The sequence below is a fragment of the Pinus tabuliformis genome, chromosome 9 (assembly GCF_031772625.1).
Source record: "Pinus tabuliformis cultivar Carrire ecotype Pingquan chromosome 9, CPIR1, whole genome shotgun sequence".
Classification (NCBI taxonomy): domain Eukaryota; kingdom Viridiplantae; phylum Streptophyta; class Pinopsida; order Pinales; family Pinaceae; genus Pinus; species Pinus tabuliformis.
Genome location: NC_142307.1, coordinates 261,795,146 through 261,822,247, shown reverse-complemented (window position 1 = coordinate 261,822,247; position 27,102 = coordinate 261,795,146). Strand labels below are relative to the sequence as shown.

Below are 27,102 nucleotides of genomic sequence, written 5' to 3'. Positions count from 1 at the left end.
GGTGCTTCCACATGCGTAATGTCTATGTAATGTTGGAAGGCCATTGGATTCACCTTCAGCTGTTCCTTCACCGACTCTCTTGACAACATTTGATGGAAATTCTCATAGGTCACACGGAATTATCCCTGCCTTTCCTATATGTGTTGGAGAAAATGTCGTAAGTATTGAGGTAGGAATTTTTGATCCCAACCTCGATTATAACCTCCTCTTATGAAGGAATTGGATTTACGAGATGGATGCCATAGTTTCATCTTTATTCCACATCCTCTATTTTCCTCATGAGGGGAGAATTGTTAAAATTGATCAGTTAGATTATTCTATAGGTGACTCCCACGCAACTTCATATTATACCGTTCCATTGGTGGATAACCCCCGTCAACCTATTAAGAATTTAGGAGCTGGGATGTACTCTTCGTTAATGGGTATATTTGACCTTCCTCCTCCTACAACTAGAATCAATGCAATTTCATCCCCCAGGGGGCCTTCACGGAAATAGTTCTTTCGAACTCATTATTTTTTAGACCCTTGGACCTTACCTTCATCTATGACCACATTAGATGGAGGGCAGGTGGGTGGAATGGCATTTCCCATGTTTGTGGTAGAACTTAATTATCAATCTATTGTTAACTCTACTGACAACCATCCCACTCCTTTTTCACAAGAGGAGTTAGATGGTGATGTGGCTTTAGCTTGGACCCTCGACTCTACTTCATCTCTAGATTGCTTAGATACATTTTTACCATCTGAAGAAGCAATTTTGGAGGCAATTATGGGTGTGGATCGACCATGGGAAGATTTACATCACCGTTCATATTTTCTTCCTCCATTGCATGAAGTTGAATCCAAGTTCTCCAATTTTCTTACTAGATATGTTTGTACAATTTCAAACCCTTTGGCTCCAGCACAATTATCTGTCGAAGGTAATATGTCGGTTATCTCAAGAACTGTACCTATAAACATCTCTAGGAATCCTAATGTTATAGAAAATGTCTTCATTGAACCCGATTGTTCCCCTAAAGAAATTCTAATTTACACCAATCTCTTTAAAGAGTTTAGAGGTGTTCGTTTGGTCTTATGAGGAAATTCTTGGGATTGATCCATCTATAGTCCAGCATGAGATCAAGACATACGAAAACACCAAACCTATTTGTCAGAAGCTTCGACTGGTCAATCCTCAGAAAGCAATAGCTATTAAAACTGAAGTTGAAAAGCTGCTTAAGGCGGGTTTCATATACCCCGTTCCTCTAACAGAGTGGGTTTCTAATCCAGTCCTGGTAGATAAAAAGTAAGGAACGATCCGAGTATGCATCGAATTTACGGATTTGAATAATGCTTGTCCAAAAGACAATTACCCCATGGATTTTATTGATCAAATTGTTGATGAATGTGCAGGTAATGAAATTTTTTCGTTCAAGGACAGATTCTCTGGTTACAATCAAATTACTATCCATCTAGAGGACCAGCACGACACAACTTTTATTTGTCCCTGGGGAACGTTTTCATACAAGAAGATGCCTTTTGGTCTTAAAAATGCTGGAGCTATTTTTCAGCAGGCCATGTCTTATGCTTTCCACAACATCAAACATGTTTTCGAAGCATACTTGGATGACTTAGATTCTCGTTCTCGAAAGATAATTGATCATCCCAGCCACCTTTGGTTAGTTTTTGAGAGACGTCGCTTTTATAAAATCTGGTTGAATCCGAATAAGTGTGTTTTGCAGTCACATCTGGTAGATTGTTAGGATTCATCATATCGACTGAAGGGATTCGAGTTGATCCTTTCAAGGTTGAGGCAACAATTCAGTTGCCTCCCCCGTCTTCCATTTGTCAACTTTAAAGTCTCCAAGGAAAGGCAAATTTATTGAGAAGATTTATAGCAAATTACGCCGAGATTACCAAAGGATTTATGCATTTTCTTAAGAAAGGAGTTCCATTTTTATGGGACGACTTTGCACAATGATGTTCTGATGCCTTGAAATAGGCATTAATCTCTGCTGCATTGTTGAGTCCACCAGACTATGGCAGAGATTTCCTTTTGTATCTCGCTGCGGTAGAATAAACCATAGGTACGGTTCTGGTTCAGGAGGATGATGCTCTCAGTGAGCATGTAGTCTACTACTTGAGTCAAGGCTTAGTAGGACCTAAGCTACGCTATTATCCTATTGAGAAATTGGCCTTGGCAGTTGTCCATGTTGTCCAACGGCTTTGTCATTATATTCTACTACGCAAAACATTCATCTTAGTGGCTGTCAATCCTTTTTAGTTTGTCCTCTGTAGGTGAGTGATTGGGGGCAAGTATAATCGATGGATTGTTATTTTGCAAGAATTCAATCTCGGGTTCTTACCAGCCAAATCTAACAAGTCTTTAGTTTTTGCGGAATTGATTTTAGAGTTGCCTTGTGAGGAAGCCATTGTTTATGAGAAAAATTTATTTGACGAACATTTATTCCTCATTTCTTCACAAGATCCCTGGTACAAAGATATCATTATATATCTCCAAACTTCGAAGTTCCCACCTGCTTCCTCTAAAAATGAGTGTCGAAAGTTACATCACCTTGCCAAAAACTATGTTATCATTGGTGATACATTATATCGCAAAGGGGTTGATTCAATCCTTAGGCGTTGCTTAACTTTGGAAGAAGCAGAGTCTGTACTTAATGATTGCCACAATAGAGCTTGTGGCGGTCATCTATCAGGGCTTGCAACAGCCCAGAATTTTTTTCGCGCCGGCTACTTTTGGCCTTCAATTTTCAAAGATTGTATTGAAGCAGTCAAACGTTGCCACCCTTGTCAAATTTATACTCGAAAAATGCATGCACATCCAGCTCCACTTTTTCTTGTTATCACTATCAATCCGTTTATGAAGTGGGGCATTGACTTTACTACTTTTGATCTGCCTTTGGCGGCGAATCACAAGTACATCATTGTGGCTGTAGACTACTTTACAAAGTAGGCTGAGGCCATGCCTACTTACAAAAATGATAGTGAAACAACAACCTTTCTTCTCTTCAATCAGGTTATTTCACGATCTCGTATCCTAAGAGAGATTGTCACTAACCATGGAAGTCATTTCCAGAATCAACTGATGACCAAATTGGCTCTCAAGTTGGGCTTCTGGCAGGAGCATTCGTCTCTGTATTATGCTCAAGCCAATGGGCAAGTCGAAGCCATGAATAAGTCCCTCAAGACTATCCTACAAAGGACAATTCACAAAAATCGCTCCAATTGGCACATCATGTTGTACCTGGAACTCTGGGCTTACTGAACCTCAATGAAGACTACCACCACTTTTACTACTTTTCAATTAGTTTAGGAGCTGAAATCTATTTTTCTTATCGAATGTGAAATTTCTTCCCTTAAGCTAGCTATAGAAGTTCTTCCAGAGACATCTAGTCTCGAAGAACGCCTCGTTCATTTGGAACATCTCGATGGGCAGCATAGATGTCGCCATAATAAATGAGACCCATAAGAAGAGGGTTAAAACTCAGTATGATAAAGTTGTCCGTCCTCAGGTTTTTTCTGAAGGTGACCTTGTCTTGATCTATGAACAAGACAAATATGCCTTGGGGGTAGGCAAATTCAAGTCTATGTGGCATGGTCGCTTTGTAGTTAAGCGAGTTTTGGGGAAAGGGGCCTATGAATTGATTGATTTTGAAGGGAACAAGCTGGCGGAGCCCCAAAATGGGCTCTACCTTAAAAAGTGTTTTTCTTAGGTTCCTACTGAGCAATCGCTTGTTTGTATATATTGTATTTTTACATATTTGTTTGGCATTTTGTGATATTGACATTTTTTGATCTGCTTTGGCAGGTGTTGATGGATGGTTTGATATATTTCGGCTTCGCCGATGGTGCTAGTCGGCACACTCGGAATCTTTCTTCCGCGGCTTGGGTGATTTATTACCCATATGGCTAATTGATGGTGTTAAGGGGAGTATGTATTGGCCCGCATCCATTGGTGATCCAAATTCGAAGCTAGTACAACTGCAACCAACTGTTGTTTCCTAGATCTATTGTTTTTGGCTGCTTCCAGGATGAGAGGACTACTATATTGTGTTATGAGCATATGTTCTAGTGAGGAACCCATTTCGTTTCATGTGAAAAGGTTTCTGGTAACCCTAGCTACGTCAATTTTAAGATCTGGAGGAATACAGTCTTTATTTGTAGTTATACTTATTTATCTCTCTCTTTATTTTGGTTTATAGTTCTCAATATTTTTTTTGATATTACCGAATCTATACCTTTCATTTATGTGTATTCTCTTTTCCCCATGACTTTGTGCGATCTGGGCTAGCCAGGAATAGAAAGAAATGCTTTTTCTCATGTGTATGCTCTTTTCCGCCGCGTCTTAGTGTGATATCGGAAAATCAGAAACATTGAGGAAAATATCTAGTTTCTGGCCAAATCTAACTTTAAGCCGTAAGGCTTGGATACTTTTGCTTATTTTTATGGTTTGTGTGGTTTTTTTTTTGTTTTTCAGGCAAAAATGAGGTTTTACAAGCAAGCACACTAAGAAAAAACAAAAAAAACAAAACTCATCATTTCCAAAAATTATTAACCTTTTAAACTAGCTCACTTGGTCTAAAGTTATTTTATGAGAATAGAGGTCTTGGGTTTAAGTCTTTCTTTTTGTTGAGTTACTTTTTCAAGAAGCACATGTAACTTATACTTTAAAGGTCTTTTATGTAAAAGTGTTCTCACATATTATAAAAAGGTGAGTCACTTATAATTTTAAAGTCACTTTAGCATTTATTTAAGTTACAATTTGGAGAGTAGTTCGTAAAGTACCATTGTAAAAGTGACTTTAATTTATTTCTAAACGTGGGTCACATAAAGTAATCTCTTTTGAAAGTGAGCTAATTACATTAAGTTTGGAAAGTGGGAGATTATTTTTTGAAATATAACAATATCATTTACTTCCCAACATTTACGTGGTCCATCGGCATCTTCAACAAATTTTCTTCAAAAAGCCATAACTTCTTCATCTTGAAGCCGTTTTCAGGGCCATTTTTTTAATCGGCCTAAATTTTCGAGATATTTCCATTGGAACACTTGGTTTCAACATCTACAACTTCAGTTTCTTTTAAAATGGAAAGTCCATGCCTAGTTATTCTTGACAACACCAACTACTTCCAATGGCTATCCTACATTGTGGATTTACTTAGAACTAAAGGTCTTTATAGAATAGCCTCAAGCCAAGAGTCTAAAACTAAATATGAAGATAAACAAGCTAAATGGGAAAATAAGCAAGATCAAGTATGTGGATTGATAAGGATGTCTATTTCTCTAGACCTTAGATTCCATATCATCGAAATTGATACCCTCGATGAAGCAATGAAATAGCTCAATAAAGTTTTTGGAATTAAAAATGAAATTAGAGCCCATCAATTACAAAATGAGTTTCTTACGTTGGACCCCAATAAATTTTCTTCCATTGAATATTTTTTGTTAAAGTTCAAGACCCTTAGACCTCTTTTGGAAGGTGTTAAGGTTAAGAATCAAGATGGTAGCCTTATCTATTCCATTCTTACTAAGTTAGGACCAACCTACTCTGTGTTTGTTTCCACCTTCCATTCTACTAGATAAGCCTTTATTTCTAAAGGACAAGACTACAAGTCCCCCTCTTTTGATGTCTTTTGTGATTCTTTAATAAAAGCAAGAAAATCTCTTACAACTTGGTATTCTTAATACTGGAAACTCTTCTAAGAAAACCTTAGTAGCCCAACAACAACCAAGTTCAAAGAATCCTAAGAAGCAACATCCTAATAATAATGGTCCTAAACCAAAAAAGTGTCCTAAGCCATTTCAATCTGAAAATGAAAAATCAACTCAACAAAATTATAAGGCAACTAAAAACAAAGGGAATAACACTGATAAACATTGTAACTTTTGTAATTGTGATAGCCACTTAGAATCCAAATGCTTTAAGAAGATGGAAGCCTTGGAAGCAACAATGAAGAAGCATAACATCCATTTGGAGCACTCTTTAACTTCAACTTCATATTTAGGAATAACACTTTCTTCATGTGGTTGTCAAGCATCTCATTCTGGTTATGCACTAAATGTATCTTCTTCTTCTTATTCTCTGGAGTGGCTCATTGATTATGGAGCTTCTTATCACATAACCAAAAACAAAGCCATGTTTTCTTCTTTAAATGATTGTTACACCAAAAATATATATGTTGGTGATGATAGATCTCTTAGTGTTGTAGGGATTGGAACTATTCATCTAGATAATGGTTAATTTAATGATGTATTATGTATTCCTACCTTATCCTGCAATTTTCTATCTATATATCAGATAACTAATTCAGGTGAAGGTAAAACCGTTGAATTTTCACCTCATGATGTTTTAAATAAGGACCTAAGAGATCCTAGAAAGATTTTAGCTACTACCATTACTATTGATTCTACAAGGTTGTATAAGTTTGACAACTTTGGGTCATCAACTCTTCCCTCGGTATTTGTTGCTCATAATGATGAAGTGAACAAACTTTTGCATAAACTATTTGGTCACTTAAACTATCGCTCCCTTTAAAATCTATTTAAAGAAAATATGGTGACAGATCTTTCTATGGTATCTTGTAGGGATGGTGATTGTTTTGGATGTGTACTCAGAAAACATCATCGGGATAGTTTTGGAAAACGTGCCTCTTGGAAAGCCTCAACCCATTTACAACTTGTGCTGTTGGGTCCCTATAATACTAGTGATTACCCCATTACTATTGTAGTTATACCCCTTATTTATATTGATGTACCCATGTAGTGCCCATATTGTTACTATTGTGCCACATAGAAGCCCACTATTGTTATTGTTGTGCCCTACAATATTATTGTTATGTAGGCTCTGATTGTATTGGGACCACTTAGACTCCTATATATAGAAAGGAGGTATTTTCATTTGTATCATCCAAGAATTGTTCACTTATGTAATGTAAAGGAGGTTTCCCCCTCGAAGAGGCTGAATTCTAAGGTGTTGATCTCTCTTTTCTATCTTTTCTTGAGCTGGTTTCATAACATTTGGTATCAGAGCTTTGGATTCTAGGGTTTCGCTGCTCCAAACAGGTCATCGTGGAATTTGCGCTATAACTTTTTTTCTGTGACGTTTCAGAAGTCGCAAAAAAAACCCATTTGAGAAGAATTGACTCTGAACCTTGGGTCCAAATTTCAGTGCCTTTTGCACGATATTTTCGGAGATATGATCTGAGGAAGTTGGCATTTTTGCAGACTCCTGAATTACATTCAAAACAGGTGACTTGGGGAAAATCGTCATAACTCTCTCTCTGAGGATCGGATTGAAATTTCGTAAAAAGGTACAGAAAGAGGACGGACTGTAGTTTCTTGTATGTGTGTTTTAGACTCAAAGGTTGAAACAGTGACTCGCGGCACGTCGTACAAGTTCGCTCTACTGAACCAGTCTAAAAGCAAGTCACTGTGGGAGATTTCACATAACTCTTCCTTGGAGAATCCCATTTGGCTCAGACTTGTGGCATTGGAAAGAGGACACAGAGGGCTACTGCAGGTAGCAATTTCAGAATTGGATGATCCGAAATTACAGAGATACATCAAATTCAATATCAGGCTTCTATAAAGTGAAAAAAGGTGTGTAGTTTTTGTTTTAATTTTTGTGTAAGCTTGGTTTAACGGAATTCAAAGGGCATAGTAAAACATTATTATCGGTAACTGATGCCCCGAGAAAAGAAAATGCAAACACCTAGTAAGGAACCTGAAAGCTCTAGCATGACTCATGAAGAAGAGGAAGAAATGCTACATGATATATCAAAATTACAAGAACAAGTGCAACAAATGTCACGCTCACAAAAGCTAACAGAAGGTAAGGTAAATGGCGTGGAATCTAAGATAAAGGGCATGGAAGCTAAGATGGATGGCATGGACGCTAAAATTGATGGCATGGATGATAAGATGGATGAATGGAAGAAGTTGCTACAAGAAAGGGTCACTAATGGTGAAAAGGTAGTAAAGGAAACTCATGATGAGAATAAAAGAAATGTTAATCATGATTCCATAGACTCTAATGTTGGATCGAAGACTCACCATGTTCCAAAAATCGATATGAGGAAGTTTGATGGCAAGGATCCCGCCACATGGATATTACAGATGGAGCAATTCTTCGATCTCAATAATGTGCAAAACACACAAAAGGTACGTATGGCAACTTTATATTTGGAACCAAATCAGTTTGTATGGTATCAATGGCTTTGTTCTCGTAAACAATTTATCACTTGGGCAATTTTTACGGAAGAATTGATAGCACATTATGAGGATACAAAAAGCAACACTTTTTTTAGCCAATTGATAAGTCTCAAACAAAAGGGTTCAATAATGGAGCACATTGAGGAGTTCCAAAAATTGAACATAAGGGTAAAAGATATTCCAGAGGAGCATAGGATTGATGTGTTCATAGGGTCTTTAAAGGATAATATCCAACATGATGTGCGCCTTTGGGAACCTGATTCATTAGAGAAGGCATTCAGGTTAGCAAGAAAAATGGAAAGCAAAATTATGGCAACTAGGAAGCATACCATTCACAACTATAAAGACGGAAGTGTTGTTGCCCATAGTCTTCCACAACCTACAAGGTTGACACCACAACAATTGGAAGAAAAAAGAGCAAAAGGGCTTTGTTACAATTGTGATAGCAAATACACAAAAGGTCATAAGTGTGCTGAGAAGAAATTATTCTACATAGATTGTGAAGAGGAAGAAGAAAAGGAGCAAGAAAGGTCAAAAGAAGAGGATATATTCCAGGAACAAAGCCTAGATGAAGAACAAATAAATCCGACCATATCTTGTAATGCATTGGCGGGAATTACCACTCCTCAAACCATCAAGATAGAAGGACAAATCAAGAAGAAAAAGGTAATAGTGTTGATTGATTCAGGAAGCACCCACAATTTTATTCATTGTAGGGTAGCAAAAGAATTGAATTGCTTCCTATATCCAGCACCAGAGTGTCAAGTGATGATTGCAAATGGAGGAACAATAAATTGTTCTGGAAAGTGCCATAATATCAAGCTATCCATGGGAGAATATGTATTGACTAGCCCAATGCTTTCCATTCCAATGGGAGGTGCTGATGTTGTACTAGGAGTCCAATGGCTACAATCCTTGGGTACAATAGCTTTTAATTTTCAAGAACTTTTCATGAAATTTTCTGTGGAAGGAAAGGAAGTTGAATTAAGGGGTATTGCAGGGAAACCAGGAAAGATAATCAGCTCTAATGGCATGACAAAGCTTCTAAAAAAGGAGCAAAGAGGTGTAATTGCACAATTATGTTCGCTAGATGTTTCCACATTGGAATCATCTATTTCTCCAGATCTCCAAAAAGTCCTGGACAATCATTCCAAGGTATTTGAGACTCCCAAAGGTCTCCCACCTATGCGTGATCATGATCATGCTATTCATCTGATTCCAGGAAGTGTTCCTCCAAACATCAGGCCGTACAGATATCCATATGTCCAAAAAGTGAAATTGAACGTATGGTTGCAGAAATGCTAGAGGCTGGTATAATTCAACCGAGTCAAAGTTCTTTCTCAGCTCCAGTAGTATTGGTGCACAAGAAGGATGGATCATGGCGCATGTGTCCAGATTATAGGGAGCTCAACAAGCTCACTATTAAAGATAAGTTCCCCATTCCTGTTATTGATGAATTACTGGATGAATTGCATGGATCAATTTACTTCACCAAGTTGGATCTTCGTTCGGGATATCATCAAATCAGAATGAAGATTGAAGACATTCCGAAAACAACATTTAGAACTCATGAGGGTCATTATGAATTTTTGGTCATGCCTTTTGGCCTTACCAATGCACCTTCAACATTTCAAGGTTTGATGAATTCAATTTTCAAACCATTCCTTAGAAAATTTGTGTTAGTATTTTTTGATGATATACTAATCTACAGCAAGTCTTGGAAGGATCATGTTGAACATGTTGACAGGGTGCTACAACTATTGGAGGAGAAACAATTATATGCAAAAAGATCCAAATGTTTCTTTGGAGTCCAGGAGGTGGAATATTTGGGTCATATTGTATCTCATGAAGGAGTTAAGGTAGACCCTAGCAAAATTAAAGCCATTAAGGAATGGAAAATCCCCACATCCATAAAGCATCTGCGAGGATTTCTTGGGTTGACAGGGTATTATCGCAAGTTTGTTAAGAATTATGGGAGAATAGCAGCACCTCTAACAACATTATTGAAGAAAGATTCATTTTCATGGACTTCGGAAGCAACAAAGGCCTTTGAACATCTTAAAGAGGCAATGTGCCAAGCACCGGTCTTAGCTACACCGGACTTCACAAAAACCTTTATTGTGGAATGTGATGCTTCAGGAAATGGAATTGGTGCTGTTCTAATGCAAGATGAAAGACCCATTGCTTTTGAAAGTCGTCCAATCAAGGGAAAGTTTTTAAGCAAAGCTATTTATGAGAAGGAAATGTTGGCAATACTCCATGCACTTAAGAAATGGCGACCCTACCTAATGGGAAGACACTTCAAGGTAAAAACGGATCATGATAGCCTTAAATACTTTTTAGAACAAAGATTATCCTCTGAAGAGCAACAAAAGTGGGTCACAAAGATGTTGGGTTATGACTTTGAAATCATCTACAAAAAAGGGAAGCAAAATGTGGTGGCAGATGCACTCTCAAGAAAGGATGAGGATGTGGAAGCATTGTTGTGTGCCATTTCTATTATCCAACCAGATTGGATAAACGAAGCAAGGGAGGAATGGAAGAATGACGAAGAAGTGTGGGCACTTATTCAAAAGCTACAACAAGATTCCAGTACTTCTGATACATTTAGCTGGCAAAATGATTCGTTATGGTACAAAGATCGCTTATACCTCTGTAAGAATTCCCAGCTAAAACAAAAGATTCTTATGGAATTGCACACTTCTCCCTTAGGAGGGCACTCAGGATTTTTAAAAACTTACCACAGGGTTAAGAAGGAATTTTTTTTGGGATGGCCTTAAATCAGATATTCAAAAGTTTGTGGCGGAATGTTTGGTTTGCCAGCAAAATAAAGTTGAAACAATTAAGACACCAGGTCTATTACAACCTTTATCCATTCCAAGCCAACGTTGGGAGGAGGTTTCAATGGATTTTATCACAGGTTTACCCAAGTCTGAGGGAAAGAGTGTCATCATGGTGGTAGTTGACAGACTTACCAAGTATGCACACTTTTGTGCATTATCACATCCATTTAAAGCCAGTACAGTTTCTACTGCATTTATGGAAACAGTTCAAAAGCTACATGGAAACCCAAAGATTATTGTAAGTGACAGAGATCCCATTTTCACTGGAAATTTTTGGACAGAATTATTTTCTTGTCTTGGTACTCAGTTAGCTCATAGCTCATCTTATCATCCTCAATCTGATGGGCAAACTGAGATAGTAAACAAATGTTTGGAAGGATATCTTCGTTGCTTTGTATCTGATAAACAGACACAATGGGTCAAATGGTTGCCTCTGGCTGAATGGTGGTATAACACTTCCTTCCATACAGCAACAAAAATGACCCCATTTATGGCACTTTATGGGTATCAACCACCATCCATCACATCATATTTAAGAGAAAATTCTAAGGTTCAGGCAGTGGAACATCACATCAAACATCAACAACAAGTCCTCCAACTCTTAAAGGATAACCTCGTGTTGGCACAAAATAGAATGAAACAACAGGCAGATCAACATCGCAGTGAAAGAAGTTTTGATGTAGGTGATTGGGTATTCCTACGGCTACAACCATATAAGCAAATGTCCCTAAAGCAAGCTAAGAAGGATAATAAATTATCACCAAAGTATTATGGTCCGTACAAGGTGTTGGAAAAGATTGGTACTATGGCATACAAATTGGAGCTTCCTGCAGCTTCTCGATTGCACCCAGTTTTCCATGTTTCATGTTTAAAGAAGGTTATAGGTGCCAGAACTTGACGAGGAAGGAAAAATTATATTGGAACCGGAAGCAATCATAGAAACAAGAACTCGACAGCTACGAAATCGATCAATTTCAGAGTATCTTATCAAGTGGAAGAACTTATCCGCTGAAGATTCCACATGGGAGGATGAGAATTTTATGCAGAAGTATCCAGAACTGCTCAAGCGTTGAGGACAACACTTTTTTGAAGGAGAGGGGCATGTTGGGTCCCTATAATACTAGTGATTACCCCATTACTATTGTAGTTATACCCCTTATTTATATTGATGTACCCATGTAGTGCCCATATTGTTACTATTGTGCCACATAGAAGCCCACTATTGTTATTGTTGTGCCCTACAATATTATTGTTATGTAGGCTCTGATTATATTGTGACCCTTAGACTCCTATATATAGAAAGGAGGTATTTTGATTTGTATCATCCAAGAATTGTTCATTTATGTAATGTAAAGGAGGTTGCCCCCTCGAAGAGGCTGAATTCTAAGGCGTTGATCTCTCTTTTCTATCTTTTCTTGAGCTGGTTTCATAACATGTGCATAGTGATTTATGTGGTCCACTTCCAATTGTTTCATTCTCTGGCTACAAATATTTCTTAACTTTAATTGATGATTTCTCGAGACGCACTTGGGTATACTTCTTAAAATTCAAGAGTGAAGTCTTTAACATGTTGTTGGCCTTTAAGGCCTTTGTTGAGAAACAATCTGGACATCAAATTCTTAAGCTAAGAACTGATAATGATAGAGAATATGTTAACAACAAATTCATCAACTTTTGCACTGAGCATGGAATTCAATTGCAACATACTATTCCATATGCTCCATAACAAAATGGTGTAGCTGAAAGGAAGAATCGCACCTTAAAGGAAATGGATAATTGTATGCTTCAATCTAAACGACTTAGACTTAATTTTTGGGTAGAAGCAATTAACTATGCAAATTAAATAGTAAATCACACTCCTACTAAGATTTTAAAGAATATCACTCTAGAAGAAGCATGGAGCTCAATTAAACTAGATGTAAGTCACTTTCATGTTTTTGGAAGTGAAGCATGGGCCCATATTCCAGATGAGAAACATAAAGCCTTATCACCTAAGAGTGAGAAATGTATTTTTGTTTGATATTTTGAAGAAGTCAAAAGATATACACTTCTTCAATATAAATCCAAAAATGTTATCATTAGAAGGGACGTAAAGTTTGCTGAAAATATATTGGCCTATGAGCCTAGTTCGACGAATGTGCCACATCTCTCTATCTTTTCTACCTCTGAAAATATTCCTTCTTCAGATGATGACAACAATGATGACAATCCTTCCCCAGCTTCTTGGGATCCTCCTTCAAATCCTCAACTTCCAAAATGGGTCCGTTCTACTCGAGATGTTGCACGTGCTCTTGCAGGTGATCCTACAAATCAACACTGTACACGTTCTGAGTTCAATAGAGCCTCTTATTTACTGGCTCAAGCTTCAATGAATTATGATCATGGCACCTTTGCAGAAGCTTCAATCCATACAGATTGGGGTGTAGATATGAATGAAGAATATAATTCATTATTGGCAAATGATATAAGGGACCTTGTTCCTCTTCCAAATGGAAGAAAACTTGTTATATGCAAATGGGTTTACAGAACCAAGTTTGGACTAGATGGAAAAGTTGATAAAAACAAAGCTCATCTTGTTGCTAAGGGTTTTTCACAAGTTGAAGGCATTGACTATACTAAAACCTTCTGCCCTGTTGCCAAAATGAAATCTATCCACCTTGTTCTTTTCCTTGCTGCCTCTTTCAAATGGGAAGTCCATCAGATGGATGTTAAATCTGCCTTCTCACATGGGTACTTGCATGAATAAATCTATATGGAACAACCTCTTGAATTTATACAAACAGACTCTATCCTTGTATGTCGGCTTAAGAAATCCCTTTATGTTCTAAAGCAATCCCCTCAGGATTAGTATGCTAAAATGGATAGCTTTCTTTAAGATACTGTATCTTTTAAGTGTCATTCTGACAATACTGTCTACACCAAGAAAGTGGGTAAGTATCTTATCATTCTTGTTCTTTATGTTGATGATCTTATCCTTACTAGTAGTGATCCCAACCTTATAAACCATGTGAATTCTAGCCTTAAAAAGCAGTTTGAAATGACATACTTAGGACACTTGCATTATTTTCTTGGTATTCAAGTCTTGCAATCCAAAGAAGGTATTTCCATTTCCCAATTCAAGTATGCATGTGATCTTCTATGCCACTTTCACATTGAAGACTATAAGCCAACCCCTTCTCCCTTTCAGCATGGATCCAAACTTTCAGTGACTAGTACTTCAGAATTCAGGCTTCTGTGATCCATAATGAATTACAAAAGGTATTTTGGTAGAAATCACACAACATAATTTTTTTTCCAAGACGTGTTTCGAACCAACCTGTGTGGTTCATCATCAGGACGAAATTAAGAGGAAGACCATGGAAACAACTTAAATAGAAAGCAATGTAGACACCAAAATTTCAAATAACAACTAGTTTTTGAAAAATAATATTTAAATTATGATATTAACAAATATTATTAAGTAATGACTATATTAAACGACAAAAAATTCATGCTATGTGATTTCTACTGAAAGAATTTTCGTAATTCACTTGTACTTCCCCTAAAGTCGATGTATCTTATATCCTCAGCTTGGTAGAAAACTTTTGTATCTGACCCATACCCTTCCTGACCTTTCCTTTGTTGTTGGCCTTGTTGCTCGATTTATGAAAATCCCACGTTAAAGTCATTGGAAAGCAGCTAAAATAATACTTCGTTATGTTCAAGGTATAATTCAGTTTGGGATTCATTACTATGCAGAAGCATCTCCTCTATTGATTGGTTTCACTGGTTCTAATTGGGCTGGTGACCCTAATGATCAGAAGTCTAAGGAAAGTTATGTCTTCACTCTTGGTTATGGACCTATTACATGGGCTTACAAGAAACACAGTGCCATTTCTTTTTCTTTAGCAGAAGCATAGTATCGTGGTGCCATTGAAGCTACTAAGGAAGCCCTATGGCTTTGTCAGATTGTTGTGGGGAAAATGCCTATGCAGGACGATCCTATCCACCTAAGGTGTGACAGCGCCTTAGCAAAAAACGAATACAGCTATTACGATTTCTTCCTTTATGAAATGTGAAAGAGGGGAGATTGGCAGACTTACCGTTGTCTTCCCGTTGTCCCTCGATCTAGATCCTCTTCTCTTTGTGTGTCCACAGCTACTTGAATCCCATGAGATCACAAGAGAACAACTACCTGTGACAAGAGAACAGCTACTTGCGACAAGAGAAGAACACAATGCAAAGGCAAATATACATGTTCATAAATGATTCAGGATTAGAAGTAAATCAAATACACTAATGAAATCATACAAAATACACCAGCATATAGGAAAGAATCAAGATAGCTTTATTGATAAGTAACAGGGTTCAGGAAGAGATACAACCCATAGGGCTCCAATCCAGCATCTCCTTCCCAGCAGAATGGAATTCCTTCTTCAGCTCCCTTCAAAGCATTAAGCACCCAATGTTTCCAGCCACAAACCAACAACAATTCTTTGCAATCACAAAATTCCAGCCCCTTTGATCCCATGGAGGAGAGATCCATATATAGATGTTTGGAGAGAGGATGAGTCAGCTTGAGTTTTGACTAGTGTCCTCTCCCTTTGTCAGTTCTTGAGTCCACTTGGAGGTTCTTGCTTCCACTTGGAGATTTGGAACCTCTTACTCATCATCAGTCGAATTCCCTGATCCAAGTGTCATTTTGGAAGCTTCATGGGCATTGACACCTTGAGGAATGACTCTGCCACATGTCCAAACTCGCTCAGCGCAGGTAGCTAGTGTTGGAGTTGACATTCAACGCAGGTAGCCAGTGTAGCAGTTGACATTCAGTGTAGATGCTCAGTGGAGCAGTTGACATGATCCAGAATTGGCTTGTTTTTGAGTGTTTTCAGGTGGAGAACTTCTGTGAATTGCTGTGGTTAGTTGGCCTTGTTCCTCTAGGGGTAGGAACAACATGTTTAGGGACTTTGGATCCCTTATATTATGGACATTTCATGCTCAATGCTGTAAGGCACAAAAATGTCTATAACAGTTGCCCCCTAAAGTATGAGGCCGTTTATCGGGTGAAATGCTTTATCCAGGAGGGTCCGAAGTTCATCCATCTGCTGGGAGGAGACTTGTAATAAAATACAATACAATACATTATGATTCATACTTCTTTCATTATCTAGCTGAGGCGGGAATTCCCATGCTCAGCTTTATAAATTCATTTTTGTACATAGAACAGACAATCGTCTGATGGTAGACTGATAATTTTGGCGAAATTATCATCCTTTGAGTAGGATGATCATCTGCTGCAATGATGTACATGTCAAATGTCTTTATCTTTCCTGAATATATATCGCAGCCCGGATGGATGAAACTAGATCCGGGGTCTTCAAACTCGTTCGATCTTCACTCTAAGTACAAGTCGATCCATGTGAGAATTGCGCTGAAGTCAAACATGGAAAGACATCGCTTGATTACCGGTCAATGATGTAAACCGTTAACAAGCGCGAGAGGAATCACCGATAATGATAATGACCCTCAAGGTCCTGCAGTACAATTCACGTGGTGTGAATAAAGGACTTGGCGTCGAACACCACGCAAAATCTTCTGGTCGAAGGTCATTGACGTATACCTGTCGCCGGAAGTGAGAAACTTGCCATTGAGGAATGCAAGCTTCAAAGTACTGAAGGGGTTGTTCCTAGATAAACTCCTTGGATAATGAGATGATGTCGACAAGGAGCGATCCGTCACAGGAGGGCCTTAATGAATCCCACACCAGTGACACGGAACGGAGCTAATGATTTTAATGGAGGTGAAAACGATTTGTGACATATGATTCAGGGTGGTGGTCATGAATGGATGAAGGATAATGTATGGTAGTGGATGGGACCCGGTTGACTCTTTCTGAACGACTTCTCTTGAACATATGGCGACACTGATGCGATGGATTGGTAGCATTACCCCAAATATGGATGGTATGGCGAGACCATGGCGATGTGACCGGTGAATGGAACAACCCAACCCGAATGTGGTACGGAGGAAAAGTGTCATGTTCAAGAGCAACCTGCTACCATCAAAGTTTTCTTGATTTTTCCCAATTTTTCCCCAGTCATTGCTGACCAGTACCTCTTTATTTTTGTCAAGCTTGAGGAGGATAACATATGCTTGTTCTATAACCTGCCCTTCGGGCAAGCCCATCGCTATGTTTTAACGAGCTTAGCGATAGTGAAACTCGTTCTCGTCTAAAGACAAGTTTGTCGCTATTTAATAATTTTAACGAGTCTAACGACAAGGATAACTCGGTCCTTTTCATTTTTAGAGAGTCTGAAAAGGTACATAAAGTTAACTCCAAAATTCCTTTTTCGTCATCTAATCCCTTAAGTCCGAAAAAGTATAAAACAATACAGAAGGGATGAGTTTTCGATAATTTTAACGAGCCGAATAAAACAAGCGCTCGACCTTTTTGTGCAATAATCCCTCAGGTCCAAAAAGATTAAAATCTAGAGGAGGGATGGCTCTTCCTGTCCTTTAACGAGCTGGAAGGCCAAAACTCGGCAATCTTTTCATATTTTACGAGTCAATTGAAAAGAGCTTAAAGAAGACTCGTCTTTTGAGGAACGAGTGATAAACAGGGATAGCAACTGATTCCAGGTACAGGTTGGAATTTTCCAATCACGGCAGTGTCACAAGGATGGCTAGGTGAAATCACTCTTCGCAGCTGTTCCTCAAAATGGGTAAACAATCATATGGAGGTGAACGATCGGCCAAATGAAAAGTGGAGGTGGCAGGTGCAAACACGACCAAGGCTTTAACGGCTGATAAATTTACGATCACAGTGGTTATTTACCGGGATAGGTTCATTTTTTAGTTAAAAATGAGCTTAAACACTGGAGGAAACTCTGCTCACTGCTTATATTTATTTTTTAATGAGCATGAAGACCGCGTTAAAACTGCTCGGATCTTGCGTTTATTTTTTAACGAGCATGAACTTTATGCTAAAACTATTCGATTACCCAGTCATAAGGTAAGAGTGTCTCATGAAAGATCCCATTTTTTATAGAGCTTGCGCCTTACCAAAGCTATGCTCCCTCTCCTTTCTTTATGCAAGTTAGGAAATGGCTAACCCAAAAAACAGATAAATAACCGCTCTTTGCTTGCACTCCAAAAGGTTTGCATGCCCCCAGGTATAAAATAGAGTTTCAAGGTTACCTCTACTTACCCTCTGCCAAAACATTTGTTTTAATCGAGAGAGGCTTACCTCTTTCAGGTTACCCAAAGATTGTCTCGTTAATCTTTCAAACAAAACACTTCGTCGGCAATGTCTACCAAAATAGACAAGGGTGAATGACTGGTGCCAAACACGTAACTTTGACAAAAGAATCTTATTCCAGAACAACCCCTCTTCCAACCACGGACGGGGTACGGACTAGTCATATTCTCCCGCGGAAACCTACCCTATACCCAAAGTTTTCCTACCGAAGCAGGCCAGGACGCATGCCCCCTGGGTTCCGGTCATATCCTCCTGGATTACTCGCGCTCATCAGGAGGACGGACCATGGGTTGAGACACTTATTGCGTGTATAGACCATTTAGGGATGGAACATGACTATTTGCGATGCGTGATCCGGGAAACGAAAGTTGGTCTACGAGCTTGACCATTCTTCCTTCATGCAGAAAGCACATTACTCTAAAGAGTGAGGAGACTACAGCTCCCATGCAATATATATAGTCTCGTCCAAGGAGTAGGTTATAATCCAAGGGTCCTTGAACGACCATCACGTTCATTTGAACGGTCTTCCCTTTCAATGTTACAGGCACATTGGGGAGGATCCCTAAAGGTCGACTGGTTCCTTTATCAAAACCTGATAGATTTCTCATCTCAGGCAAGAGCGCTGGCGAACCAAGTGCTCTCCAAGCAATAGAGGAAAGGATACTCACAGATGCCCCCTCATCAATGATAGTGCCAGCCATTACCATTCTGTATATTTGACAAATAATTTTGAATGGTATACTGGCAGGCAACTGGGGTCTGCCTAGTTGGTTCCAATCAAAGGACACAACCAGGTTGCTTGGTGGTGGGACCGAATATACGGCCGGATAGCGCTCTGATGAACTTACTTCCTGCGATAAAGGAATGGTGGCATTGCCCCCTTGATCATCAGAGTCAGTGCTGATGAAGAGAATTTGGACGGTGTCGTCTTGATTCTCCTCTATGAAGGTGTCATTCGAAGATAGAGCCTCTGAAGGCAAAACTGGGTCAACTGCCGTATCAACCTTTTGACTTTCGTCAGTCATGGATCCAGACGGTTCATCTTCAATGACAGGTGCTTCGGCTGACCAGCTGGGCAGGTCAGCCGGATTCTCAACTAGCGAGGGACTTGGCAAGAGTTTTTGATATCCAGGAGGAAGTTGCGCTCATAAAATCGGGCGATCTTCCAGAACTCTTTTCGCCTCGTCTAAGAAGGGACAACGGTGGATGGCGTGATTGCCTTCACACAGTCTGCAGGGAAATTTAGCTTTCCCGCTCTGTCCTGGAGCTTCACTCCCACTAGTTGATGGTGAGCAGTCGACATGGCTATCAGAGGTCGACGCTACCGAATTGTGCAAACGGGGGGACCAGTCTCTTAGTATCTGGGGGATACAGGGACAATCTCTATGGAAGTGGTCTCCCATGCATATGACGCATGGCGATTTAGGCCTTACGAGTGCAGTGTGTGGATTTTTGTTAGATGACACTTGTTTGCCCCCAGTCGCCTTAGGCTCCTTCTTCTTCTTCTCTTTCTTCTTCTTCTCCTTCTTCTCCTTAGGAACTTGGTTTCTAATTCGACCAGTTCCGTCAAGCGAAGAGGAAGGAGGGGAGGAAGATGAAGTTGAAGGCTGGGAGGCAACTCTTGTCTGATCTAACTGTTGACTCGACTGTTCAGGAATGGTGGTATTTTGAACGACATTGGTTGAAAAGAGCCAAACTGGTAGGCCAATTGTCAGTCCTGGAAGTGACAATGTGGCCATGTGGGGCGCACCAACATCTCCCCAAGAGGAGAAGGGACTAGGATTTCCACCCAAGGGAACTCCTTGGTTGGTGTGCTCCATTTTTTCAACCTAAAGATCAACGCAGGATAAAAGGGTGATTGTTCCGTTTAAAATAAATTGTTAACGATGCTTTAGACACAACTTGCTTTTTCAGTTTTAAAGAGTCGAGAAAAAGCTAAAGATGAATCTAGTCTCCTTCGATGTTTTAACGAGCCCGAAGTGACAAATGCTCGGCTGGACTTTTTCTGTTATAGAGTCTGAAAAAGGCCAAAAGAAACTGCTCTGGAGATCTAGGCAGAGGGTGTGCCAAACTTTTCGCCAAACCACAGAATACTTTTTACGGTACGGGTGGTCGATCTTCGTGAATGCTGTGTTCACTGCATTGCGATCAGTAGGGCGGCCGACACAGCTTCCTAAGGATAAAAGATATATGCCTATAGCGGTCTCCCAATATATACGCGACGGTACGTGGGAGCACAAATCCGTACTAGCGCTACCGTCTCTCAGGAGGAATCACCCACCTTCTTCGAGATCGACAGTCACTAGGCTTAACGACGCCGGAACACGTCTCTAGCCTAGACCTCTATGTTGTGCGTTATGTTACAAAGCGTTGTTAGGTTCATTCAGTTTATTTTAGGTTGATCTTTTTAAAGTTTGCCTTTCAAGGTTCACCACGAGATGTATAATACAAATTCCTAAATGCAGTCTAATATGATAAGCAAGCTTTATTATCTTTCAACTTTGAAAATCCTAGCTACTAAGGGAAGAGAAAAACAGTATCTTTTCTCAAAGAGCAATCAGCACACTCTAATGCACTTTCCCTAAATCCAAACATGCAAACTATCAAATGCAAAATGCACAATGCAGGTGTTTGTTTTCCACTTTCTTAGTATAAATGCCTACAAAGAAATCTTTTTGCACAACTTTGAATTTGCTTTTAAAATGATCAACACAAACAAGTACACTCTTTCGAAATCAACAAGGGTAGAAGAGATTAAAATCACTTTGCGATTTTCGAAATAAAGACTTGTTTTGACACTTAAAAGACACAAATTCAAACCAATAAGCAAAAGTAAATCTATAATCAATCTGCAAACAACCAATGAACTCTCTTCTAAGACCACAATCAATCAGATCTGAATCAAAGGCTACAGGATGACTACTTTACTCATGCAGAGGAAGACTGTAAATGACGCCACAAACACATAAAAACATTCACAATCTTTTTGTACAAAAAAGAGGCGGAATCTAAGCAAAGAAAAGGCTTATCAGACTGGTACCTATGCTGGTTAAAGGCTGCAAAAACATAGATCAAAACAGGGCAACAGAGGACAATGAACCCCAGCTGCACAAGGCCAAACTGGTTCAGCGCAACCTCAACACTGAGGACTTGACATTCAACACACGTAGCCCCTTCGGGACCTGCGTTGAAATGCAGACTGCCTTCACAGCAGTTGCGCTGAAAGAGAAACTCTCGTTTCCCTTCGGTTCTGGGTCATAAAATGCTCAAAAATCAACTGTTTCAGGCCAAATCAGAAACACAAGCAAGGTATAAACAGAGGGATGCTTTGAGAGGGTACTAAATACTATCACAAGGATCACCAAATCATTTGTGGATCTAGTTTAGATCATAGACAAGTACAACAACTGGATAAAAACAACAACTTTCTACTTTGCATCCAGGAAAGATGCAGTTCAATAGTTACTGCCAAGTCTATGAAATAAACAAATGACGGAAACACAAATGAAATGAATAAACAAGTTCTTCCCCAGCGGAGTCGCCAATTTGTTGTGGGGAAAAATGCCTATGCAGGACGATCCTATCCACCTAAGGTGTGGCAGTGCCTTAGCAACAAACGAATACAGCTATTACGATTTCTTCCTTTATGAAATGTGAAAGAGGGGAGATTGGCAGACTTAGCGTTGTCTTCCGGTTGTCCCTCGATCTAGATCCTCTTCTCTTTGTGTGTCCACAGCTACTTGTCTCCTCACTTGCTCAAGAGAACAGCTACTTGCGACAAGAGAAGAACACAATGCAAAGGCAAATATACATGTTCATAAATGATTCAGGATTAGAAGTAAATCAAATACACTAATGCAATCATACAAAATACACCAGCATATAGGAAAGAATCAAGGTAGCTTTATTGATAAGTAACAGGGTTCAGGAAGAGATACAACCCATAGGGCTCCAATCTAGCATCTCCTTCCCAGCAGAATGGAATTCCTTCTTCAGCTCCCTTCAAAGCATTAAGCACCCAATGTTTCCAGCCACAAACAAACAACAATTCTTTGCAATCACAAAATTCCAGCCCCTTTGATCCCATGGAGGAGAGATCCATATATAGATGTTTGGAGAGAGGATGAGTCAGCTTGAGATCTGACTAGTGTCCTCTCCCTCTGTCAGTTCTTGAGTCCACTTGGAGGTTCTTGCTTCCACTTGGAGATTTGGAACCTCTTACTCATCATCAGTCGAATTCCCTGATCCAAGTGTCATTTTGGAAGCTTCCTAGGCATTGACACCTTGAGGAATGACTCTGCCACATGTCCAAACTCGCTCAGCGCAGGTAGCTAGTGTTGGAGTTGACATTCAACGTAGGTAGCCAGTGTAGCAGTTGACATTCAGTGCAGATGCTCAGTGGAGCAGTTGACATGATCCAGAATTGGCTTGTTTTTTAGTGTTTTCAGGTGGAGAACTTCTGTGAATTGTTGTGGTTAGTTGGCCTTGTTCCTCTAAGGGTAGGAACAACATGTTTAGGGACTTTGGATCCCTTAGATTATGGACATTTCATGCTCAATGTTGTAAGGCACAAAAATGTCTATAACACAGATCCTGTCAGAGTTTAGTTTTCAGCAGCAACATCCAAATACACTCTGGTGTGATAATCAAAGTGTAATTCAACTATGGAAAGATCCTGTCCAACATCAGCACTACAAACAAATTGGACTACAAATGAAATTCATCAAAAATCTCATTCATGACCATGTTATTGATGTGCAATATTTTTCATCTGATGATCAAGTTGCAAACATCTTTACAAAGGCTCTCACAGAGGCGAAGTTTACTAAACATCGATTTATGGTTGGAGTTTAGGAAGTTGTCACTAGGGGGTATAGGCTCTAATGCCTCCTTCCTTCTCCTATTGTGTCATCTTTGTACATCCTTCAATCCTATTCCAAGTTTTCCTTAAGGGGGGATGTTAGGATATTCCCGACACATAGGAAATAATTAAGTATAACTTGGTCTAATGCATAGTTAGGTAAAGTGTGTTTCTTTAGTATGTACTTTCTGTAACTTACAATCCCATGGGCATGATATGTTCTAAACATGAAGTGATCTAACAGTTCAATCTCTCCTCAGTATTACTGACGCTTTATCCATGGCTTAACACTCGATTGGTCCGTGATCTCTATTCAAAGAGCATGGAGGGTCATTTGTTAGGGGACCGTTCATGAGAGAAGATTATGTAAATTTTCTTTCTTTCACATTGATAAATTGCCTAAAGTGTCCGCGTTGGCTCATGTCGTGGACTTTTTCTCTCTTTGAGGGTTTTAACCACATCAAGAATAATGGTGTATTGATATGTGATCTGTTTGTGAACAGTGTCCTTTGGTGTTCTATTTAAGTAACTTCCCTATAAATTCCTACAATGGTTACCAAGGGAGAATGCACTGTGGGTGTATCTTGATTGAATGCGTGCCTTAGAATCATAAAGAGAATAAAAAATGTGCTAGTTTTAAGGAGAATGACAATTGACATTCCTTTCGACAAGAGAATGAAGTACTCTTACACTTCCTCTTAATTCTACTCAAATTGTATTACAATAATGATGTGAGGAGACTTTGCCACCAACCTCTACACGCATCAAATGACTGGATTCTAAGTCTATGGAGGTGGATGGGATTTTTTTATAACAGATGATGGATATGAAATGAGATCATAGGATGACACTTAGAAATAAATGATTATTTTTCCATAGGATCCCTTTCCTCTTCCCTTCTGATGGAATTATAGCCACATCATTCTCTCTACAACCATTTTTTACCATTATATATTATATTCCAACATTAATATTTTGATAACTTGCGTTTAGTATGGCAACCTTAACCGAAGTTACCACATGGTCCATATAATCCATACCTGAAGTTTTCTCATGGTCCATATAATTATATTTACATCATTTTTACATGCCTATCCTTTCACTAGTAAAGTCTTAGCCTTAAATTTAAGACGAGGAATCCATGCAAGCATAACATTACATTAGTTACGCATAGGATCATTTACTTAAGCTCACATGGATAAAATCTTGTCATTTTCACCACACATTCACAACTTATATATAATCTAATCCATTGCATTTCATAAATCTAAGCTAAGGCATTACAATAATAATTATTCATAACAATATCATGTGTAGGATTTGTTTATGGATCCATCGCATTGATATTGGTTAATTTATCGATGTTATGAACCATCATACATGGTGCATCACCATATATGATGGTTCATAACATTGATAAAGTAACCAACATCAATGTGATGGATCTGAAAACAAATCCTGGACATAATACAAATCGCAGAATTGTCAGATCTGAAAAAATATCATATCAAGTACCTTTATTTGACCAAATCCTAGCAACTTATTTGTTAATGCGTCCTTTTCTAATGGAAAAATATTACATCACACTTGATTTATATTTCTTGAATTTGTATTTTTTTTATATATGTTTATTCGCTTTAAGAGATTAATTATTGTTTATAAGGTATTTATGATTAGCAACTTATCATAAAGTGAGATTAATCCAATGTTTACTTACCTAGAACAACAATATCTCTAAGAGAAAATATATAGGTAAACAAGGAGAATTGAAGATGATATAGATGTTCTAATACACTATCCTATATATACACAAGTAAATTAGAGAAAGATTTAAATAATTTGCATAGTTAACTAAGTTAAAAAAAATAAAGAAAAATACAAAAGTAATTATAATAGAGATGTGTTTTATAACTAATAGACAAAATGAGCTTTTCCCCTGGAACCTCACAATATAATTTGGGGCCAGATTGTGATACCTTGTTGTTTAAAATGCATTTTTGAATGCATATAAATAGATTCAACACCCAATAAAACCATCCGGATGCTTGAAATTTGTAAATTAAATAGCCTTATGATTCTTAAAATCCTCTACTAGATTTTAGGATTGGAAAAATTGCCCAAGAAAAGGGCCATTTTTCTAACACCTAAAAGTAATAATATATCATAATTGAGACATCCGTGAAATAAATAACATCAACATCACAAAATTTTTAGTCCCATAAATATAATAAAATTATACCAAATTATATTAACTATACTTTATTGTTTCAAAATTCTATTTTTTATTTTTATTTTTTATTATTATATGATATTTATTTCACTGAAAGTGCTCAACCTTGCCGCTTCTTCCTTTTTAATTAATTTGGCTAATTAAAAGAAATGTCATATGAACATGAGTTATGGTTTTTGGACATGTGATATTAGTAAGTCATGATATTGGTTCATAATATTGTAACACAACATATTTATAGGTTGAAAATATCCATGATAAAGTGGGGCGAATCTCCATGGTTAAGAATCTTGTTACATGTTTTTATAAATGTATAAATGTTTAAATCATATGTTAATCATTTTATAATCAATAATAACAATAATTAAAAATAAAATTATAGTTTAGTTAATTAAGTGTGTCTATTTTGGAATAAGGCTTCCACAATTTTAATTTAGTTATCAATAATTATTAGGTGGATGGTAAGGATTTAATCTCTAAATAATATTTTTGTATATTATTTTTAATAGTCACAAATTAAAGTTGAAATTTATTTCAAAAGTAGTCATTTATTTTCTACCTCTTTAATCATTATTAATTAAAAATAAAATTGTCATATGGACAAGTGTCATATGGAACAAGATGTGTTTTTTTTTTGGCATGTGGTAGTGATAAGCCATGGAATTGGCCCATGACATTCTATGGAAGACTATTTATAGGTTAAGGATCTCCTTCATGATTTTTTATTTTTTGGGCAATGCGAGATGTATTAAGAAGTGTATGTTTTGATTTTTATTGTAGATTGACTCCTATGAGAATTTATCAACCATTTAATTTATATACTCGTGCTAATTTTTATGGTTTTTTAAGTGTTTTGATGTCTATCGGCATTCAACAACCATTATGTGTGTGTGTGTGTGTGTGTGTGTTCTATTGATAATTAGAAAGATATATTGTGTGCATCCATAGTTGCTACTTCTTCCCCCATGGCCTACTACTAGGGAAACCGAACAATGGAAGAGTAGTATTGTGGTCCAAAAAATGTCATATATCCAACAATGGCTAAGCCATTTGCTAAACATGTTTCTAACATTAGTTTTCATTAAGTAATACATTTGACTAGACTGAGCAAAACCAACATATAGTTGCATAGAGATAGTAGAAGCAAAAACCATAATGCCACCCTAGAGGGAGGGTTTGCTAACAAAACTGCAACCCATGGAGGAGCTCAAGTGGAGGTGGAAATATTGATGGGAGTCATCGGTGTGCCTGCCAATTTTGGTCCCTTTCCACGATATGGTATGGATTAAGTTCAAGCCAACTAAAGAGCTTAATCTCGGTGCTCAAGGGACATGTCCTTATGCTAAGCCTCTACGTCATTGAGTTGTAGGGAGATTCTCTCTTGGCTTCATTTCGATCCAAAAAAAACTTTTCCTAAGAAATCCTTGACATGTCAGTGAAGCTTAATCATAATGAGTTGTTGATTCTACCATCTATGAGAGTGGCGTGGGTCCGGTGCCCACTCAATGATTGAGGCCGAGACTTCAACATCAGAGAATTCATCTCAATTGGACGTAACTTCTGCTACTACATGGTGAATTTCCTACTAGATATGTTTAGGGGTTTGGATGTGGAATCTCTAAATAGCATAGTGGGTGTGCAAGTGGCCCCTGGCACTACTCTCAACCAACTTGGAAGAGCCTTGTCGACTCTTGGCATGTTGATGAGGGATGGGTGCAGA

General features: G+C 38.3%; 1 pseudogene across 1 annotated transcript in view; it reads left to right on the top strand.

Moving 5' to 3' along the window:
• LOC149148189 (putative glutathione peroxidase 7, chloroplastic) overlaps positions 1 to 27,102 on the top strand; it is a 36,139-nt pseudogene that overhangs the window by 6,300 nt on the left and 2,737 nt on the right. The gene's annotated exons all lie outside the window — the stretch shown is intronic.